The sequence below is a fragment of the Zalophus californianus genome, chromosome 4 (genome assembly GCF_009762305.2).
Source record: "Zalophus californianus isolate mZalCal1 chromosome 4, mZalCal1.pri.v2, whole genome shotgun sequence".
Taxonomy (NCBI): Eukaryota; Metazoa; Chordata; class Mammalia; order Carnivora; family Otariidae; genus Zalophus; species Zalophus californianus.
The window spans coordinates 141,710,559-141,732,346 of record NC_045598.1 but is presented as its reverse complement, the minus strand read 5'-3'; the positions used below and the strand labels follow the sequence as shown (position 1 = coordinate 141,732,346).

Here is a 21,788-nt window from a genome sequence, read left to right as displayed (position 1 = left end):
GCTCACTGACAGAAGGTAACCAGCAATCACACAGTGAAAGCCAGGGTAATACCATTCTCATAAAATTACAGGGGAGACGCTACAGCCTGTAACTACTCTATCTAATGCAAATCTTCCAGAGAAAATTGTATTCCCTTCACCTTCCCCCAACTGATATCAGTTAAGTTCTCTAATAAAATCTGCACTATGAAAGTGCTGTGCTTGAAGCAATGTTGAGTTAAGAACAGATTCATGTATTTAGCAAGAACAGTAAAACTGAAAATACAAATATGAAATATAAAAACCCTTGTTTGAGATTTATGGAAATTAAAAACTATCCTTTAGGTTCACATGTCTTTTAGCCACCCTAGAATGCTTAGATTCGTATTTTATTTTTGAAATTCTACTGAATTCTTTCTGTCTCTGAGCTCTCAATGAATGCACTTTGTATGCTCAATTATTAAAGCAATTACCACTTTTAGTTTTGTCTATTTCTCCAAACAGACTGCTTCTCAGGCAATGCAGGAATTGCAACATTTTCACATTATCTCCCCAGGCCTAGAATAGAAGGGGCATGCATTAGGGTATCAGAGTCAGTGAGTGCCTACTGTGTGCTGGGCACTCTGTCCGCTCCTGAAAGAAGACTTTCAGGAGTCTTTTGCCTGCCTTCCCCCCTGCTGCCTCATTTTTGTCCTCAGACCTCTATTTTCACAGGATTGTGGACATATCCTTATCTGAACACATTTCACACTGTCAACTGGACAGCACGGAAGCTTTGTCTTCATATCCCTTGGACTCTCTCTGCTCTGAGAGCAACGCCCGCCTGGTACTCCGCAGCAGCTCAGGAGCACTACTTCTCCCAAACACTCCAAAATTGTGTATGATTTCCAATCTCCTTCCTGTGCTAATGAGGGTGTCTGAAATGCAGTTTTATTTAAAATACCAAAGGATTTAGACACCAGCGAATAACTTCTATGTAATAAGACTTCCTGATTATACATTAAGCTTCCATCTTCCAGCTAAAAGCAGAAGAAGACATTTTCAATTGCCAAAATTCCTTTTTAGTGTTAACAAACTCAGTCTACTTACTGATAGCAGGAGACATCCTTTTTAATAAAAGGGTTATTTCAGTGTCAAGAATATTTTCATATTTGGGGCACCTGGGTGTCTCAGTTGTTAAGCATCTGCCTTCGGCTCAGATCATGATTCCAGGGTCCTGGGATCGAGCCCCGTATCAGGCTCCCTGCTCGGCGGGAAGCCTGCTTCTCCCTCTCCCCCTCCCCCTGCTTGTGTTCCCTCTCTCACTGTGTCTCTCTCTGTCAAATAAATAAATAAAATCTTTTTTTAAAAGAATATTTTCATATTTAAGCAATTACTACATTTCGTAATCACAGATTTCAAGAAGAGCATGTCGGCAGGTTTTTAGCAGTATTCCTGTCCACTTTCTTTGACTTTTGACTAACAAACTGTAGTGTTTAGTGAGATTTTTTTGTCAAAGACCACTATGGTTATATCTTACTGTAAGACATAGTCAATTCTGAAACACTAGAAGGATTTTCCTTGTTTTCTCTAATAGTGAGATTAAAATATTTCAATAAATATAATAAGTAGGCTTTTTCTTAATGACATACAATACACCTTATATCCCACAACCTTTTACCTGCTTAATTTTTCTCCACAGCACTTACGTATTTGTTTTTTGTCTCTGCCTACTAGAACATTAGCTTCCAGAGGACAGACTTTCTTTTTTCAGAGATATATATCCAGAGGACATATTAATGCCTGGTATAAAGTGGGCTCTTGGTAAATATTTGCTGAATAAAGGAGTTTTTTATGAACTAATTTAAGTTATAAAGACAATACAACTATAATTTATTTTTCAATACATCTGGACAAGAGTCAAACTCATGTTTATTGACTGAAGTTACTTTCTTACTTGATGCAAGCACTTATCATTTCATGTCTATCTTTTGGCCCCAAAGTTAATTTGGACGAGTTCACTGTTTTGGATGGAATTGTATATACTCACAGATGTGAAGATAAATTTTAAATTTACTGAAGCAAAGTCACAACCACTAAGCAAGTTCTCCTTTATAAAAGTCACCCATGCCAGAAGACCAACAAAATTAAAATTTATTACAACTAAACAAAGTTAAAACCATTTGTCTGACATATGTGTATACATACCTATGATATGAATAAACATGTCATTGGTGATGATGAGGCAGAAATAGCCTAATGATACAATGACATAAATGGTATTAATTTTTACATTATTGCATGGTTCTGTCACATGTGTAGTTTTTCTCTTTTCACATTGTTAGTGCTGTAGTATCTGTAATTAACATCGATCTGAACAATTTTTGCAAAGGCTATGTAACAATTTAAATTTGTTCACATATACCGCAACCCACCACCCAGCCTCATTCATTATCACACAGACACACATGAAAACAAGTATCCTGACTTGTACTCCTCAATGTTTGGTACACTGTTGTGCTCCCAATCTTGCACCAGGGTTCTTTCATTGTTTCCACATAGGGATTTTCATGCTTTCAACTCTTTCTTACATTACTCTTCTTACCTCAGGGAATATAGAGCCATCCACTCTTGGACCTCATATCTGTGCTTAGTGCTTTAAACCATCACAATTGGGGACCTCAACTACACCTAATGGGTTGAGACCAACTTCACGAGTACCACGTTGCAGCACAGGTAGAGGAAGTAGCTGAGGCAGAGGAGGAGGTCTTGGCTGGGAAATTTTCAGCCACAAGAATAGGGAGGAAGAATGCAGACATATAGGACAGAAAAGGTAGCTGAAGAGAGAAGACAGGTCCAGGTATCTCATTCTTTTTTCCCTATCCTCTTCAAGAATCCAGGCTGAGTACTGTTGTTTTATGTTCAAAATCAGCTTTATGCCTATAACGTCAGAGGTCAAAAAAAAGCATTACTTGCTTTTTAAAATATCTATCTACTCCCTGCAACGTGATTTCTTTTAATGGACTCAATCTTTTTTTTTAAGATTTTATTTATTTATATTAGAGAAAGAGAGAGAGCACACAAGATGGGGAGGAGGAGCAGAGGGTGAGGGAGGGAGGTGAGCAGGGAACCCAATGGTCACGGGGCTCGATCCCAGGACCCTGGGAACATGACCTGAGCCAAAGGCAGACACTTAACCAACTCAGCCACCCAGGCGCCCCTAATGGACTCAATCTTTATACTCCATACTTAAAATACAAATCCAATGAGTGTTGGTAAATTGGGAAGGATGACTTATCATATAAATTCAAATGATTATGTCAATATCTTTCCCTTTTTCATAGAAGGAACCATTTAAAAAATAAAAGTATCTGGCAAAGTAAGAGAAGATGACTTTTAACATAAAAGAAAAACAAGAAGGAAGGAAGGAAGGGTGTGTATTTTGTGTGTGTGTGTGTGTGTGTGTGTGTGTGTGTACAATGAGAGATAAAGGAAGTACTCTGTGCTGCTATGTGTCAAGCACTGTGCTAAGTACACATCATGTCATATAATCTTTGCAATTCTGTTACTTAGCTATCCCTACCTTCCTTTTAGAAATAAGCAAACTTTCCCCAAAGGATGGCAGGTGCAGGTAATATTCAGGGACACTGCATGACTTAGGTAGTTGTGTTGAGATTATTTTGTTAGAAAATAGACCAATATGATTTTAGGACTGAATTAAGGGACAATGCACTGGGTAGCTGCTGGAGAAGACTTATGTAAAAGTGTCATTATAATGTCACTAATAATACACTGAAATCAAGAAAATGATGTTTGCTGGAACTCATCACAGGGAACGAACACCGTGGTTTAATGAGAGCTAACATTCGTTTAGGGAGTGCACATTAGGTGTTAGGCGTTAGGCTGTCTTCTAAGAGTTTTATGGGATTAATCACTGAATACTAAAAACAATCCTATGATGGATTCATCCACCACCTCCTCCTATCATTATTATTATTTTTATTATTTTGTTTTTGCCCCTTTTAATGTTTCAGTAAGATAAGGCTGAGAGATTAAGTGTTCTGACTGAAACCTCACAGAGAACAGGAGATAATGCTTGGCTTTGAACTGGCTGATCTTTCTCTAGAGCCCATGCAATACTGTAGCATGCCATGTAAGGTTGAAGGGATACTTTTGGTAGCTGTTTAGGCCATAGGGAATGAAGACCCACAGAGACATATTTCCATAACAACTAGTAGTGCTCAACTCACTCCTAAGAGGGATGAATGCAATTAACTGCAGGGTTTAAGCTGCTGGCTGCTGGTAGGGACATTCAAGTTCAGAAACACCATGGACTGCTTGGGACAGCAGAGGTCTGCTCATGTCAGCAGCAGTGCTGACTTCCCTTTCTCTTACATGTCACCTCACCCACCTCTCCTCCTGATGCCCCCACCCTCATCCTTTCTTCCAAATAAAACACTAAGAGAACATTTAAAGAATACCAAGAGTATCAAATGATTAGCCCACCCAGAGTTCTGACATTCTTACCTGGTTTAAAAATTACAATATTGTATGTAAGTGATGAATCACTAAATCCTACACCTGAAACTAATATTACACTGTATGTTAACTAAGTGGAGCTTAAATAAGAACTTGGAAGAAAAAAAATTATAATATGTGTTAATTTTGGTAGAACTTCTAAAAATTTTATCAAGACACAGTATATGGACGGTGTAGAAATAATTTTTAAAGATTTTATTTATTTATTTGACAGAGAGAGAGCAAGAGAGCACAAGCAGGGGGAGCAACAGAGGGAGAGGGAGAAGCAAGCTCCCTGCTGAGCAGGGAGCCCAATGTGGGGCTCCATCCCAGGACCCTGGGATCGTGACCTGAGCTGAAGGCAGATGCCTAACCGACTGAGCCACCCAGGAGCCCCTGGCTGGTGTGGAAATATTTAACTTGAAATGCATGATACTTATATTTCAGAGAATTACTAAAACAATAAAGTGGTAAAATTGAAAATGTGTTAAGAAATGAATTTGCCAAAATTCCTCATTTACAGATGTCTGGTCTACCACAGAGAGCTCTTACAAGTTAGCTGGACAGAAAACTGAAGGGAATGGAGGGGCAGGACCTCAAGCTACTCAAACCAGGTACTCACAGCAGGACCCTCAATCCAGGACACTCCAGAGTTAGCCTAGAGCCTCTGAGCACCCTAGCCTGAAATTATTTCTTTAATTGATCAGAGTGATATCTCAACTTTCCTTTGGTCAGTTTTTCTCAGGTTTGCACAGAAAGTTACCCACAGTTAACCTTTCTCTTATGTCATTCTTGTCACCCTACAGTACAACGCACAGATGTGGACCTTCTCTACCTTTCCCTCACCAGAATGTCAGCTGTCTCTGGGGGAACTCTGCCTTTTCTCTGCTCAGATATGAGCTCTGCCTTCTTTATTAAAACATCTCCTTGCTAGTGTAACCCCTATAAATTCTTGACAAAAGTCCTTTGCTCAGGTACTTTCAGGGATAACATCCAAATATTTTCAACCTCAGCACAATCACTGATCCATTTTTTCGACAATTTAAGGAAAAATACCTGCATTTTCTGTGCATGTCTATATTAAATAATTTGCTGTCTTGCCTAATGTTCTGGAACTGGATCCGTTATCTGTTTGCCCAGAGTCAAGTGCTCTCCTGTTAGCAGATAATCTAAAAATAGTTATTAATTAAAGTATTGAGTGGCTATCATATTAAAAAATCTTCTTGTCATTTTACCTCATACCTCATTTGACTGATAGATTTCTCATTGTTCTTTTTTAAATCAGAGAAAACATAAAACTTCCTAATGTTCGGCTCAAGTTTTCGTTTGTAATATTTGTTCAAATGAGTGAGAAAATTTCCAGAATGATGCTTCTTTATACTTGACTGTTTGTACTTGACAAACAAGTCAACTGTATATTCCCTCCATTTGATTCATTAAATGTTTTTATGTATTTGGAAAAAAATTTTCTAAGATTTTTTTGTAAACTATAATTGGATTTTATTATGAAGTCTTTATTCACTTCTTTGGACTTTCTCCAGTTTCTTATGCTCTAATATCAAACAAGTCTTTGAAATCACTGAATTTTTAAAAATATTTAATACTTAAACGTATTCAACACAAGTTAAATGTTTCTCCTTTATAACTCACACTGCCATTGGCTTTATTTTCACTGAATCTCCTTGGTAATTGTTTTTGAGCATTCTCACGTTTGCTCATTTCCCTTTCTTTGTGTGGTTCCCATCCTACCTTCTTTTAGTTTCATTGATCTTTTAGCCTAAATTTGATTTTTCAGACTTAGTTTTATCTTCTTAGTGGTCTTATTTTCCATTCATATTTGGATAAATTTATTTTCATTGTCTCAAGGATAATGGCATTCTATCTTTTTAATCCCATCTTTTGGGTGGGCCCAAATATTTAATGGCTCTTAAAAGATTTTTTTTTTTTAAAGAAGACATATGATTAAATTAACCTTGAATTTTCTACAGATTATAACTAGAAATATGAAGTAAGGTATTTATGCCTGTGTAAATAATTTATCTCACTTCAAAGTATTTTAACAAATGTTGACTGTTACACAGTAAAAATGTAGCAATCCTAGATCTAAAAAGTACAAAGTCTCTTAGGGGTGATAGCCACATAAAGGGTACTATATTCATAACAAATTACCTCACAGACATGTGAACACAATACTAGAGTTTATTGGACGTGAGCATGGTGTGGGGGAATTGCTGTACCATGTTCCCTGGAGGTGTTTTAATTATGAAAAACACTTCCTCAGTACCTTACAACTCTGTCTCAGACATAGCACCTTCACGGTGTCCTGGGATGGAGGGATACTACTGATTTTACTTGGAATAATGGTGAGACATTAAAAAATCCTTAAAATCACAATAGTTTCCAGGATCATGAAAATTATCTGTAGAATTTCACTATAACAGAATTTACAAAATAAGAAATATATACTCTATTATATCTCTCTACCTTTCTGTATCTCTATCTATCTATCTATCTATCTATCTATCTATCTATCTATCTATTATCTATCTATCTACTTATCATCACCTATTTACCCATCTACCTACCTGTCTTAAAAACCAGAGTTGTGAGTTGAAGAGCTACCAAGCAAGACAGTGTCCAGGGTGTTTGGAGGATGAACGATACTTCAGTGGCCAGACTCTGGTTGGGGAAGATCCTTAAAGAAGTAGAGAAGATGCAGGGTAATGGCGGTGACCAGCAAGTGGCACCTGAGGCAGATGAAGGCAAAATGTAGCAAATGTCCATGGAGAAATACATGCTAAAAGTCCTCTTGCACAAATTGCTGATTGCCCAGGGCATTGCCTTTCTCTATTTTCTGGCCGATTCTTATCTCAGTCGACTTCTTCCATCAAACTTGCCCTCTTTTCTTCCTGGCCTCTGAACTAGAGCATCTGGTCTTATCTTTCCATTCTACTTTTTCTTCTGCTGTCTTTTATCTATACAGAATTATACCTTATAGGATATATGTGGTAGTGGAGTATAAGTAGGGGGTAAGTCACCTCAAATTCTTATTGGTATAAGGCAGAGAATAAGTGCGTTATGCTAAAAAAGGCTGACTCACAGGATTTAGCACTTTATTGTATGATGCCTTGCATTCTCTGCTTCAAAGAGGATATACCACATTGTGGTGAGGACCACATATCTGAATTTCACATCATCACCCGTAGAGTCAACCACCATTAGTTTCATAATACAAACAATGTAAATACATGTGAGATTTTTAAAATGAAAATAGTTCATTGATTAATTACAGAATTTGAATGAAATCTTATAAACAATAATTAAGTGCTTATTTAGTGCCAAGGATTTTACTTATGTGGTTTTATTTAATCTTGAAACAGCTATGTGAGAAAGGAATCGTCATCTCATTCTGCAGATACGAAAACTGAGGTTCAAGTGAGGTTCAGTTCACAAAACTAGCAGGAAGTAGGGCTGGAATCTGCATCCAAGTTTGTGAACTGCAAAAGCCATGCCCAATCCATGATACCACTAACTTATATATTAAGTGAATAAATGTCAGACAATGAAATCAAATTCAGAAAAAGTAGAGAACAGAGAACTTTATCTAGAATTTTACTTCAGTTTAAATTGCTGGAGTTACTGCTATTCTTTTGGAAGATATACCTGCTTTTAATGTGTGACTCAATGGGAGAACAAATTTGATACATAGGATTTCAATATGGAATTCATTCTGATACCCATCTCAGGACTCCAAATAAAGGATTCTAGGGATTCATGTACAAGGATCCTAAGATATTTATGTAAACGCAGCACAGGAGCCTAATCAATGCATTTGATATATTTATATTAACCTACGATCCAGTATGGGTTTGGAAAATGTTCCTCAAGGAGATGAATCAGGTAGGTGAGAATGACCTGGAGAAAGTTTCCAATTAAAAATAGATAAAATTAGGGGCACCTGGATGGCTCAGTTGGTTAAGCATCTGCCTCCACCTCAGGTCATGATCTCAGGGTCTTGAGATCGCGGCGGGCTCCCTGCTCATCAGGGAGTCTGCTTCTCCCTCTACCTCTGCCCCTTCTCCCTCCTTGCCTCTCCTCCCCACTCCACCCGTGCTAGTGCTCTCTCTCTTTCAAATAAATAAAATAAAATAAATAAAAAATAGATAAAATTAGGTGATAAATTTAAGTGTACACACCACACACATATACACACACAATCTTGAAAATATTGGGCTAGACATTACGATGGTTTGTGATTTAAAAATATAATATTTAAAATGGGCAAAGAGCAATACTAAGATGTGTGATTGTTTATGGACTTTTAAGACCTGCTGGCTAAATATGACTTTCTATTTATGGATCACATTCAGCATATATTGGTTTTTAACGATAACATCAAAATTGTTACTTCAAAATTTCTAATCATTTCCAATGTAAAATGTGCATAAAATATCTTAAGTATATATTAATAGAATTCATTTCAGCCTGTCTAGAGAAGTGGAATACACAGCAGTCCTGTTCTCCTAATTTCTTTCCTGTTCATATTTAGTTATAATTATCACATTGATGAGAGACTTCAGCCTGCTGAGTTGAATAGATTGAATTTTCAGGTATAATTTAGCATTACATAGCCCAAGGGTATTTCAAGAATCCAGCTCCAGTCCTCATTTTGTGTGTATTTGTGTCTGCTAAGGGGCTGAGAACCACCTGGATAGTCTTTGACCTCACATATGTGTTCAAAGACAACTATTTGAATAAACTCTGCATTTGCCATTACCAACACAGCAGTATGTGAACAGTAAATATGTAAATGAAATTCATGATTTTCTTACTGTTATAAAAACCGTTTTTAAATGTTTACCTAAACGGCCTTAGATACAGAAACAGGACTGTAAGTGGAAAAAAGAGTCTCAAATTTTATTTTCCAAACTGTCTCCTTTAGTTTGATGAACACTAAATCTCAAGCTATCTTTAAATCATGTCTGGGAACGCTTTTGAAAACCCACCTGGACTGTGCAGTAAATACGTAAATGCGTCATTAGGGGGCTCACAAAATAGGAATAAAAATACAGCATGTGAAAAGGTGATTATTCAATTTCAAAAACCTTTGGTTCCCAACTTCTAAGCCTACTTAAAGAAATCTTTGTAAGAAAGTAGCATAACAGAGAAGGAACTGGCCTTGTGACCACCTGATCTTGATTCAGTGAGAGAAAAACAAAGGGGGAGTTTATTGTATGTGTTTCCAGTAGCATAAATATCTATATGTTCCCACCAGATTAATCAGATTAATCTGATTTTTTATTATAAAATTTAGGATTCTGTGTATGATCCCTCACTAAAATGAAATTAATTTAACTCTAGTATTTTTTCATATATCCAATACAGATAGTTCATGCACTCAGGTTGTGCCATGTGGGTAATGTGATGGTGAGGAAAAACAGACACCATTGTTCGGATAGTTTTTGTTTTAGTGGGGGGTACAGACATTAACTGATAACATAAAATATATTCTGTCAGTTCAAAGATAGGTGCTCTGAAAGTAGATGTGTGGTCCTATGACAGCGCATGAAAAAACAGCCCTTGACAGTAAGTTGGTTCATTCTTCTCTGACGCTCTGTGGATGAGAGCTGTGGAAAGAGTGCTGAAATAGTAGTCACAGGCGACCACGAGGTATTAGTGAGAGGTAGACCAAGATGGGTGGAAAGCTTACAGGAAGATGTGGATGTATAAAGTGGATGATGGTACATAATTGGTATTCAACAAATAATGATGATAGAAGTTATTCTTATGTTAACTTTGTTACCAATTTGTAACAGTACTCCAAACAGTTGTTCATTACTCAAATTAAGACAATAATAGTTAATAGAATTCTATGCCTCATTACTCCAGTCCACAGATACTTATGAAGCATATACTTGCACAAACTAGAAGGGGGCACAGGAAGATAAAATAACCATGGTCTTAATCTTGATATTTTATTTACTAATAGATATTATGTGAATCCAAAGGTTTTTAAAAAGAATGTTTAATGAAAATACCAGTTAAAATTATCTGTCCATATCAGACAGAATAAATGTATACAGTACTCTGACATTCTAAATGCTGGTTTGAGTTTTGCAGAAGTGGCAGTGAATGGTGACAGAAAGTTGTGTAGTAAGTCAATAAATATCTGACAAGAGCTAATTTCACACAGATCGCTGGACAAGACATCTTGAGCAATTTCAGTGGAAGCAAAGCAAAGTGTATCTATGCTAGAGAACATCATAGGAATGAAGCCAAGATACACGTATGTGAGTTGGTGTCATTGGCCTCAATGGGTTAGTGACAACTGCCCAACTATACTCAAACAGCTGAAACTAATAAAATGCTGAGTGCAAAGGCCTGACACATTCTGAGAAATAATGGTTAATAAATATGACTTTAGAAAATGGTAACAGGAAAACTTTTATAACGAGGACACCAATCAAGGCATTTCTGGTTAATAGTCATTCCACTTGACATTAATCAACATCTGACAATGTCAATTGTTATCTTTTTCTCGAAAACTCTATTCTTTGGCTTCTATGCCATTGTTGTTTCTTATTTTCCTTACTAGTATCAAATTTACATTTACAGATCAATCTATGCAAAATGACAGATTCATAATCATATTCAACTAGAGTTGCTAAAAGTGTTTTAAAGCTCAAGATTTGGAGCCAGACTGGCTTATTTATTTGGATACCAGCTCTGCCACCCAGCTGCATGAACTTGGGCAAGTTGCTTTATATATCCATACACAGTTTCTTCATCTCTAAAAGTTTCCTCATCTATACCACCCTCCCAGGATTATTACAAGAATTAAATGAGTTAATATATAAACTGTGCTTAGAACAGTGACCAGTGTAAGCATTAGCTGTTATTATGAAATATATCTATACAGATGTCCAAAACTCATATATAGCAAATCTAGCATGTGCAACAAAACAAAACAAAACAAAACATGCTTTTCTTGCATTGTTTCTGGCCAGATTTCAGCATGTAAAACTATAATCCACTATATCTACTTCATTTGTTACTATATTCCCAGCAGCCAGCTCAGTGTCTGAAATATACTAGCTATTCTACAAATATTTATAAATGAATGAATGTATTAGTTTTCTGTTTTTGCTGTAACAAATTACCACAAACTTAGTGGTTTAAAATAGCACAAATTTATTTTCATAATTCAGGAAGTCAGAAGTTTAAAATCAGGCATTGTTCAGACAACATTCTTTCTGAAGAATTCAGAGGAGAATCTGTTTGTCTTTTCAACTTCCAGAGGTTGCTTATCTTCCTTGGTTTCATGGCCCTGTCCACCTTAAAAATATGTCACTCCAACCACTGGTTCCATTGACATATCTCCTTTTTCTTCCTTTCACCTGCCTGCATCTCCTATAAGGATACTTTTTTTATCATTGGCCCATTCAGAAAATCTAAGATAATACAAGCGTTTTAAGATCCTTAATTTAATCATATCTGCAAAATCCCTTCTGCCAAATAAAGTAACATATACATAACAAGTTTTGGGGATTAAGATGTGGATATTTTAGGAAAGTCATTATTCTCTCCATCATAGTCTGCATGCTAACTCCCGAAGAGTCATGTCTATCCCACATACAAAGGTCTCAATCCATTTTAATAAAAACTCAAAGTTCAGAATCTTATCTCATCACCTCATCAGTCCCAAATTCAACTGGAAAAACTGCATTATGTTTCAAAGACTGGGAATAATGCCCTGTGGCTCTTGGTTTCCCCTTCCAGGACTATAACCCTGCCCTCAGGGCCCATGGTTCCATCCTCTGGGATGGTTCTGCCCTCAGAGTCATCCACATTTTTTTCTAGAGAACAGTACATTTGTAGTAGAGGAGTTTTGTCATACTATTTCCTGTCTGTAGAATTTTGTTGAGTCCAGCAGTCTCTTTATTTTGTCCTTTCTCTGTCCCTTTCACTTCAAGATGGCAGTATTTCTGCTTGTATAACATCTTCAAGAACCGTGTGGTTCATCCATTAGAGAAGCAGATCCTCCATAATTCTTTTGGAGAGTTCTCTATTTCTGGCTTCTGCTAAGATGGCTAAGAGGGTCCATAAGACACATGCCTATCTCTTCAAAGGACCTCTGTGTGACTGAATACACTGACCTTCTTATCTTTTCAAAGCATTAACAATAGGTTGGCCAGCCGCACTCTTCATAACATCTCTGGAACTTGCTTTCCTGACAGTGAATCTCCTTATTTTGGCATCTTTTGCAGTCTGGATAGACTGAGAATTCTTCACATTATCACATCCTGGTTCCTTTTTGGTTAACAGTTATTTCCTGAATTTCTCTCTTTCATCTTACATTTTACTATAATCAGCAAGGAGAAATCAGGTCATACCTTCAATGTATTGCTTGTAAATTTCCTCAGCTAAATATCCTAATTTCCTCAGCTAAATATCCACATAACTGCATTACAGTTACCACATAACAGTTCATCTGCTTTCCACAAAACTGTAGGACACAATTTAGCAAGCTTTCTACCCTTATATAACAAAGAAGTGCTTTCCTGATTTTCAATAACACATTCCTCATTTCCTTTTGAGTCCTCACCACTATCCCTCAACTTAACATTTTATGTCCTCCTTTCTACCAACAGTCTGCTTATTATGAGTTAAGTATTCTCTAAGGCAATGTAGATTTTTTCTATCATGTTCCTCACTTTCTTCTGTGTCCTTAAACTGAAATCTGTTAAAAGCAATCTAGGTTTTTTGGATCATATTCAATATTCCTCCAGCCTCTAGCCATTACCCAATTCCAAAACTAGTTCCTGATTTTTAGATATCAGTTACAGCTACACTCTACTGTTAGCTACAAAAATCTTCATTAGTTACATATTACTGCTGTAACATATTATCATAGTAATAGTGACTTAAAACAATGCAAATTTACACTAAGACACATTATAATTAAAATGTCAAAAGTTAAAGAAAGAATCTTAAACAGCAAGAAAAAAACAACTTGTTATGTACCAGGCAGGGACTATCAGTTGTTTTCCCAGCAGAAACTGGAGGCCAGAAGGGAGTGGTATGATAAATTTAAGTACCGAAAGCAAAAAACCTACAACTAAAAATTCTCTACCTGGCACGGTTATCATATAGAATTGAAGAAGAGATAAAAGGTTTTACAGACAAGCAAAAGCTAAAAGAGTTCATCACTATGAGACTGGCCTTAAAAGATATGTTAAAGGGACTTTTTTAAGCTTTAAAGAAGGGTCACTAATTAGTAATAAGAAAACATATGAAAGTAAAAATCTCACTGGAATTAATCTAGCTTTCTAATATGAAGATTAAAACACAAAAAGAGTAAAAATAACTATAAGTTAAAGGATACATAAAATAAAAAGATGTAAACTCTGACAACAAAAACATAAAATCTCCCAACAAACAAAAGTCCAGAACTAGATAGCTTAACTGGTGAATTCTACCAAACATTCAAAAAATATTTAATACCTATCTTTCTCAAACCCCTCCAAAAATTGAGGAGAAGGCCACCCTTCTAACTTATTTTACAATGCTAGTGTTGCCCTAATACTAAAACCAGGCAAAGACACCATGCGTGCGTGCGCACACCACCCCCCCCCCCCACAACAATTACAGGGCAATAGATGCAAAAATCCTCAGCATAATATTAGCAAACCAAATTCAATAATAATACATTAAGAGGATCAAACACAATGATCAAGTAGGAATTATTCCAGGGATGCAAGAATGGTTGAACATCTACAAATTAATCATCTTGAATCATCACATTAACAAAATGAAGGATAAAAACCCTATGATCATCTCAATAGATGCAGAAAAAGCATTTGACAAGATTCGACATCCATTCATGATAAAAAGTCTCAGCAAAGTGCATATAGATGGAAAGTACCACAAATAATAGAGGCCATATATGACAAGCCCATAGCTAACATCATACTCAATGGTGACAAGGAGAAAGCTTTTCCTTTAAGATCAGGAACAAGACAAAGATGTCTACTCTCACCACTTGTATTAAATACAGTATTGGAAGTCCTATCCCGAGCAATTAAACAGGAAAAAGAAATAAGAGGCATCCATATTGGAGAGAAAGAAGTAAAACCATCACTATTTGTGAATGACATGATTTTATATATAGAAAACCTCAAATGCTCCACCAAAAAACCTTTAGAACTAATAAACAAAATCATAAAGTCGCAGGATATAAAATCAATATGCAAAAATCTGTTGTGGTTTTATATACTAATAATGAACTATCAGAAACAAAGTTTAAGCTCATTTATAACCACATCAGAAAGAATAAAATACCTAGGAATACATTTAACCAAGGAGGTGAAAGACCTTTATGCTAAAAATTATAAGACTTTGATGAAGGATATTGAAGAAGACACAAATAAATGGAAAGATATTCTGTGTTCATGGCTTGGAAGAATTAATATTGTAAAAAATGTCCATATTGTTCAAGGCAGTCTATAGTCTCAATGCAATCCTTATCAAAATTCCAATGGCATTTTTCACAGAAATAGAACAAACGATCCTAAAATTTGTATGGAATCACAAAAGATCCCAAGTAGTCAAAGTAATCTTGAGAAAGAACAAAGCTGAAAGCATCATGCTTCCTAATTTCAAACTATATTACTAAGCTATACTAATCAAAACAATATACTATTGGTATAAAAGCAGACACACAGATCAGTAGAACAAAATAAAGAGCTGAGAAATAAACCCATGAATACATGGTCAATTAATTTACAATGAAAGAGGCAAGAATTTACAATGGGGAAAGGACAGTCTCTTTAATAAATGGTATTGGGATAATGGATAGCCACATGCAAAAGAATGAACGTATACTACTATATCATGTCATATACAAAAATTAACTCAAAATGGGTTAAATATTGGAATGTAAACCTGAAACCATAAAACTACTAGAAGTAAACAGGCAATAAGCTCCTTGACATTGACCCTAACAATGGTTTCTTTTGGATCTGACTCCAAATGCAAGAACAACAAAAGCAAAAATGAACAAATGATCAATCCAAAGAAAAAAGCTTCTACATAGCGAAAGAAACCAGCAACAAAATGAAAATGCTACCTACTGAATGGGAGAAGATATTTGCATATCATTTATCTGACAAGGGGTTAATATCCAAAATATATAAAGCTCTCCTATGACTCAATAACAAAAACCCAAACAATCCAATTAAAAAAAAGGACAGAGGATCTGAACAGACATTTTTCTAAAGAAGACACAGAGGGCCAACGGGTGGATGACAAGGTGCTCAACAACACGAATCATCAGGGAAATATAAATCTAAACCACAATAAAATATCACCTCACACTTGTCAGAATGACTATTACCAAAAAGACAAGAAACATCAAGTGTTAGTGAGGATGTAGAGAAAAGGGAGTCCTGGTGCACTGCTGGTGGGAATGTAAATTGTAGCCACTGTGGAAAACAGTATGGAGGTTCCTCAAAAAATTAAAAATAGAACTACCATAAGATCCAGCAGTTCTACTCCTGGGTATTTATACAAAGAAAATGAAAACATTCCTTTAAAAACATATATGTACCCCTATGTTTATTGCAGCATTATTTACAATAGCCAAGATATGAAAACAAGCTAAAAATGTTCACTGATGGATGAATGGATAAAGAAAATGTGGTATACCATATACAATCGAATACCATATAAAAGAATGAAATCTTGCCATTTTTGACAACACAGATGAACCTTAACGAACAAACAAAAAAACCCCCAAAATCCAGAGATACAGAGAACAGATTGAGGCTTGCCAGCAGAGAGAGTTGTAGGGAAGTGGACAAAATGGGTAAAAGGGCTTAAGAGGTACAAACTTCCAGTTATGAAATAAATAAATCTTGGGGATGTAATGTACAGCATGAAGACTGTAGTCAATAATATTGTAGTCTATATTTGAAAGTTGATAAGAGAGTAGATCTTGAAAGCTATCATCTTAAGAAAAAAAAGTGCAACTCTGTATGATGATGGATGGTAGATCAATAGACTTACTGTGACTTATACTTTTGCAATGTATATAAATACCAAATCATGTTGTACCCCTGAGACTAATATAATATGTCAATTATACTTTAACTTAAAAAATCCCTTGGGGCTCCTGGGTGGCTCAGTCGTTAAGCGTCTGCCTTCAGCTCAGGTCATGATCCCAGGGTCCTGGGATCGAGTCCCACATTGGGCTCCCTGCTCAGCAGGAAGTCTGTTTCTCCCTCTCCCACTCCCCCTGCTTGTATTCCCTCTCTCGCTGTCTCTCTCTCTCTGTCAAATAAATAAAAAAAAATCTTAAAAAAATAACAGACATTTATTCCCTCAAAATTGCCTAGCTTGGGGCACCTGGGTGGCTCAGTCATTAAGCGCCTGCCTTCGGCTCAGGTCATTCCCTCTCTTGCTGTCTCTCTCTGTCAAATAAATAAACAAAAATCTTTTAAAAAATTAAAAAAATCCCTGAGTGGTGGACATATAAAGTTTCACTATAATAATTAACTGTAATATGTACATTGTAAAATGTACATTTGAAATTTTTTGTAGTAGAAATTAGAAAAAACCCTACAAATTTATTCTTAATTTCTGTGAATCAAAAATCTAAAATTAAACTGTAGGCCACTTTGTATTCCATCCTTTTGCTTCAGAGTGGAATTCCACTTTCTTGCCTCTCCCAGCTTCTAGACGATGCTGGCATTTCTTGACTTATGGCCTCTTCCTCCATCTTCAAAGCACATTACTTCAACAGCTGGTTCCCTTGTCATACCTCCTTTTCCTCACTTAGACCCTGTTGTAATTACTTGTAATTACATGGACCTATCCAGATAATCCAGGATAACCTCTTCCTATCTCCAGAGCTTTAATTTAACCACATTTGCAGAGTCTCTTTTGCTGTAGAAGTTATTGTATTCACCAGTTCTGGGGATCAAGACATGGACATCTTAAGGAGGAAATTATCCTGTTTATCACTTTGAGTGAGTGATACCCCATACTCAGGTTTCTTTGGTCATATTCTAGGGTTCCTTCTCTTATAACCATTCCTGTTACTACTTATTTACCAATGCATCCCTCTTAGGTAGGTCGCTCCTCCCCATTCCTATTATCACCACATTTTACCACTCAAACCTCTCCACTAGTTATACAGAGGTCTCTTAACTCTCATCTTTCCATTGGTCAATCCAGTTTTCACATTGCCATCAGAATGCCCTAATGCCCTCACATTTTGGTTCCTTGCTAAGTGGCTTCCAAATGACTATGGAATAACATCTAAAATTCTTAACATGACATTTATGATCTTCCAAACTCTGGCCTCAATTTTTCTTCTTTCATAGTCTTAGTTTCCACCACCCTCCATAATATGGACAAGGCATATAGATCTAGGTTGTTCTATAAACTTACCTGAATATTAATAGCATTTGTTTATGATGTTTATTTTTGAAAGGTCCTCCCTTCTATTCTATTTAACTCAAACAAAATATCTGTCCTGAAGCTTTCCTAGTATTTTCATTTTGGAATTTGTTTCTTCTTCCTTTATACTCACATTATTTATAATATTGACCACAATCTACTATAACAAACTATAGTGTGATTTGTTTTAGGATTGAAATTACATATTTCTGTCTGCCTCTCCCATAAGATCAGTTATGAGGATAGAGTCAGTTTCAGAGGTAGCTTTGTATCTCCCATAGTGCCCAACACTCTGTATTTAGTGGATGCTCAATAAAATGTTACATGAACTGTGAGACTATGAATTAAGAAATAATTCAACAAGAGACAAGCATGTACAAAGTTGCTTAATAGCCATTACGTTGCAAAAAACAGTGCTTAATGTGGCTTAATGCCATGAGGGAAAACTAAATAAATCACCAATACCCTCTTCTGTGATTCTTAGGAAAACAATTTTCTACTCCTTTTGCTAAAGAAATGGCCATGATATGTAATACTTCATGTTTTGTATAGACCGGATTCTCTCTTCCCCGTGTGTGTGTGTGTGTGTGTGTGTGTGTGTGTGTGTGCCATTATAACTTTTACATTTCTCTTCTATTTTTGTATGGGAGTAAATCAACTCTTAATGAAATCTAGTGAGATAGAAGAGCCTTGCACCTATTGATCCACTAATACGGGGCAAATACAACCACATGGCATAATGAGTAAATGGGAAAAGGTAAATTACAACTGCAAAGATTCACTATTTAGTGGTACAATGCCATTTGATGGGTGCTTTTCTCATGCAGAAAGTATGATGATACTTATAATTACATGGAAAATTTTATTGGACTTAAAAGTAGAGCTTGTTATTTGAAAGTTTTCAAAAGTGCTGATGGAATTAAAATGACAAAATTTATTTTCAGTTAATATTCGATGTGATCATAGATAAGAGGGCCAAGATTAAACTCTAATTATAGAAGAGGTTAAAAGTTGTTCATCCATTTTGCGTGACCTTTTTTTCCTGGTAGAGAATGCTGACTGTGTTCTTTTGTTACCAATTAGGAACCATTTGCAGAAAACAGATTCACCTCTAGGTACTTTACTACAGAAAGGAATTTACTACAAGGCATTAAACAGCTTACAAGAACATTGGGAGGGATGGAGAAATAGACTTTAAATTGAGCTTTCATCAAAGCTCACTCAAAGCTACGTTGCAGAACTGAGCATCCAGAGGCACTGCTGCCATTTCTATGCTCAGGAAGTCACTTCACGACTACAGAACAGGCTCTACAGCTGCCTGATTTAGAATCACGCCACCACTGCCATTGCTACAAGTAATATGCCTTGAGGATTCGGAAACAATTGCTCGCTCCTAAACCGCACTGTACCTATTACAATCCAAATCAGAAAAATAAATGTCTCATGCTTTGCATTTTTAGTTTTCCAGTTTCTGAGGCAGAGCAAGTAATACCAGAAAGAGGTTGGAATAGATGTTATATCCATGTCCATCATATTCATCATATATGGTGAGTTGGAATATAAGAAATGCTACAATATGTCCACTTAATGTCTTACTTTGCCTTGAATCGCATAAACTAGACAAAATATGAAACATCTCTGAAAAACAATACCATTTTAAAAACAAAAATCCTGTTATGTTTCTCCGTGTGTAAAATGTCTAAGAGCTTCCATTAAATTAATAAATCCAAGGGAATGGTACCGATGGATTGCACACAAGGAACAAGTAAGTCTCTGCTCATAAAAAATTTTACAGCTACAGCTGGGAAGACAGTGACTGGAAACATGACACCCAAAGCCTAGACTAATACTTCTATATGTAATACTCATAGGAGTAGAATTTATATCAAAAAATAACACACACAAATAAGTGTACAGAGGATAAATGTGGAGCTTGGTACATTTTACAAAGTGTAATCAGCACCAAGATCCAGAAATTGCCCCCTCTTGTCTCTTCCCAGTCACCTCTTTTTCAAGTTAACTACCATACCAACGAATAACACCATAAATTAGTTGTCTTTGAACTTTATATAAATAGAATCATGCCCTGTGTACTCTTGTATTTGGCTTCTTGTGCTCAAAATTGTTTGTGATATTTAAGCGTTGGTGGGGACCAGAATATTCTATTCACTTTAATTACTGAAGAGCATTTGATTGTATCAATACACTACAGTTTTTCTTGTCTCTTCTAATGTTGATGGACTTTAGGGTGGTTTCTAGTTTGGAGCTACTAGAAATAACACTATGAATATATTTGTATAACTCTTTTGGTAAACATATATACTTGTTTTTAGGGGGTATTATTTATATCTAAGGATAGGAATATATCTAGGAATTCATAAGGTAATGTATCAGTCTTAATAGACTTGACCAAGACTTTCCTTTAATTATTGTAGCTATATAGTATTTTCCAAAATGCTTATATCAATTTACACTCCCACCAACAATGCATGGGAGTTCTTGATGTTCCTTGCTAGTGTTTGCCAGAACATTTATTTTAATCATTTTGGTGGGTGTGTACTGGAATATCACTATAGTTTTAATTTGCATTTCCCTAGTGATTAATGAGGTTGTTAACCACTGTGTTTTTGTTCATTTGTATATCCTCTCTTCTAAAGTGCTATTTGAAGTTTTCTTCCATTTCTCTGTTGAGTTTTCAGTGTTGTTGTTGTTTTTTCCTTTAATTTGATTTGTAGGAATTCTTTACGAATTCTGGATAGGAATCCTTTGTCAGATATATATATATGGAGATAGAGATAGATAAATCAAATATTCTCTTCCATACTGTGGCTTGCTTTTCACTCCCTAAATGACATATTTGATGAACATAAGTTCTTATTTTTAATTAGGTCCAATTTTTCTATTTTTTCTTGTGGTTATTAATTTCTGTTACCTTTATGAGAACTTTGTGTTCACCAAGATAATGAAAATATGCTCCTATGACTACTTCTTGAAGTTTAATTATTTTCACAAATTGATCTCCAGTTTAATTGAAATTAATTTTTGGTATGGTGTGTGTGGGGGGTCAAGATTCACATTTTTAAATATTACACCAGAACTGCATTTCTAGAATAAAACCAATGTGATCGTTACACATTCATTATCTTTTCTATAGATCGCTGCATTCAATTTGCTAATATTTTGCTCTTGTTCAGATTTTTGGATTTATGCACATGAAAAAACTTGGACTATATTTTCCCATTCCACTGATTTTAGCATTGCTTCTTTTGCATGTGTTTTTTTTTTTTTTTTTCCTGTGTGGAGTCTACCCTCCCTATTCTTCCTCCAAGAGAGTTAGAGCCACTCTCTTTTGTGGTTTTCATAGCACCTGGTGCATCCCTCTGTTAAAGGCCTAACCATTTGCACATTAGACTAAAAGGGGAAAAAGAATGCCAGTATTTATAGTTTAGGAGGTGCACTATGAATCTTTCTTAAATTAAATGAGACTGCACTTAATTCCTTAGGGATATAATCAGATAATTTGGAGGTCTTTTCATTTTGAATCTTATTGTGCCCCTTCTTAATTTACCCACCCTTCAACTACTTAATGGTGAAAATAAACTGTTCTTATTAAAATGCACAATTTAATTTTCCTCCAGCAAAAAGATTTAGAAAACCAAAACATGATCTATAGTTTCACCTAACCAGAGATGGCTAGAATGTCCCAGATTTGATCTCAAGAGAGACGTGTAGAAAAAGATAACCCTCCCTGTAATCCAAAAGGCCATACTTCATGTATGACAGAAACCAAAGTCCCTTTGGCTCTCTTTCTGTAGCAGTTCATCACAAGCGCATTTATCATTCTAAATCTC

At 35.9% G+C, this 21,788-nt stretch overlaps 1 protein-coding gene across 9 annotated transcripts in view; it reads right to left on the bottom strand.

The window, feature by feature from the left end:
- Positions 1-21,788, bottom strand: part of RALYL (RALY RNA binding protein like) — a 685,749-nt gene that overhangs the window by 192,554 nt on the left and 471,407 nt on the right. The gene's annotated exons all lie outside the window — the stretch shown is intronic.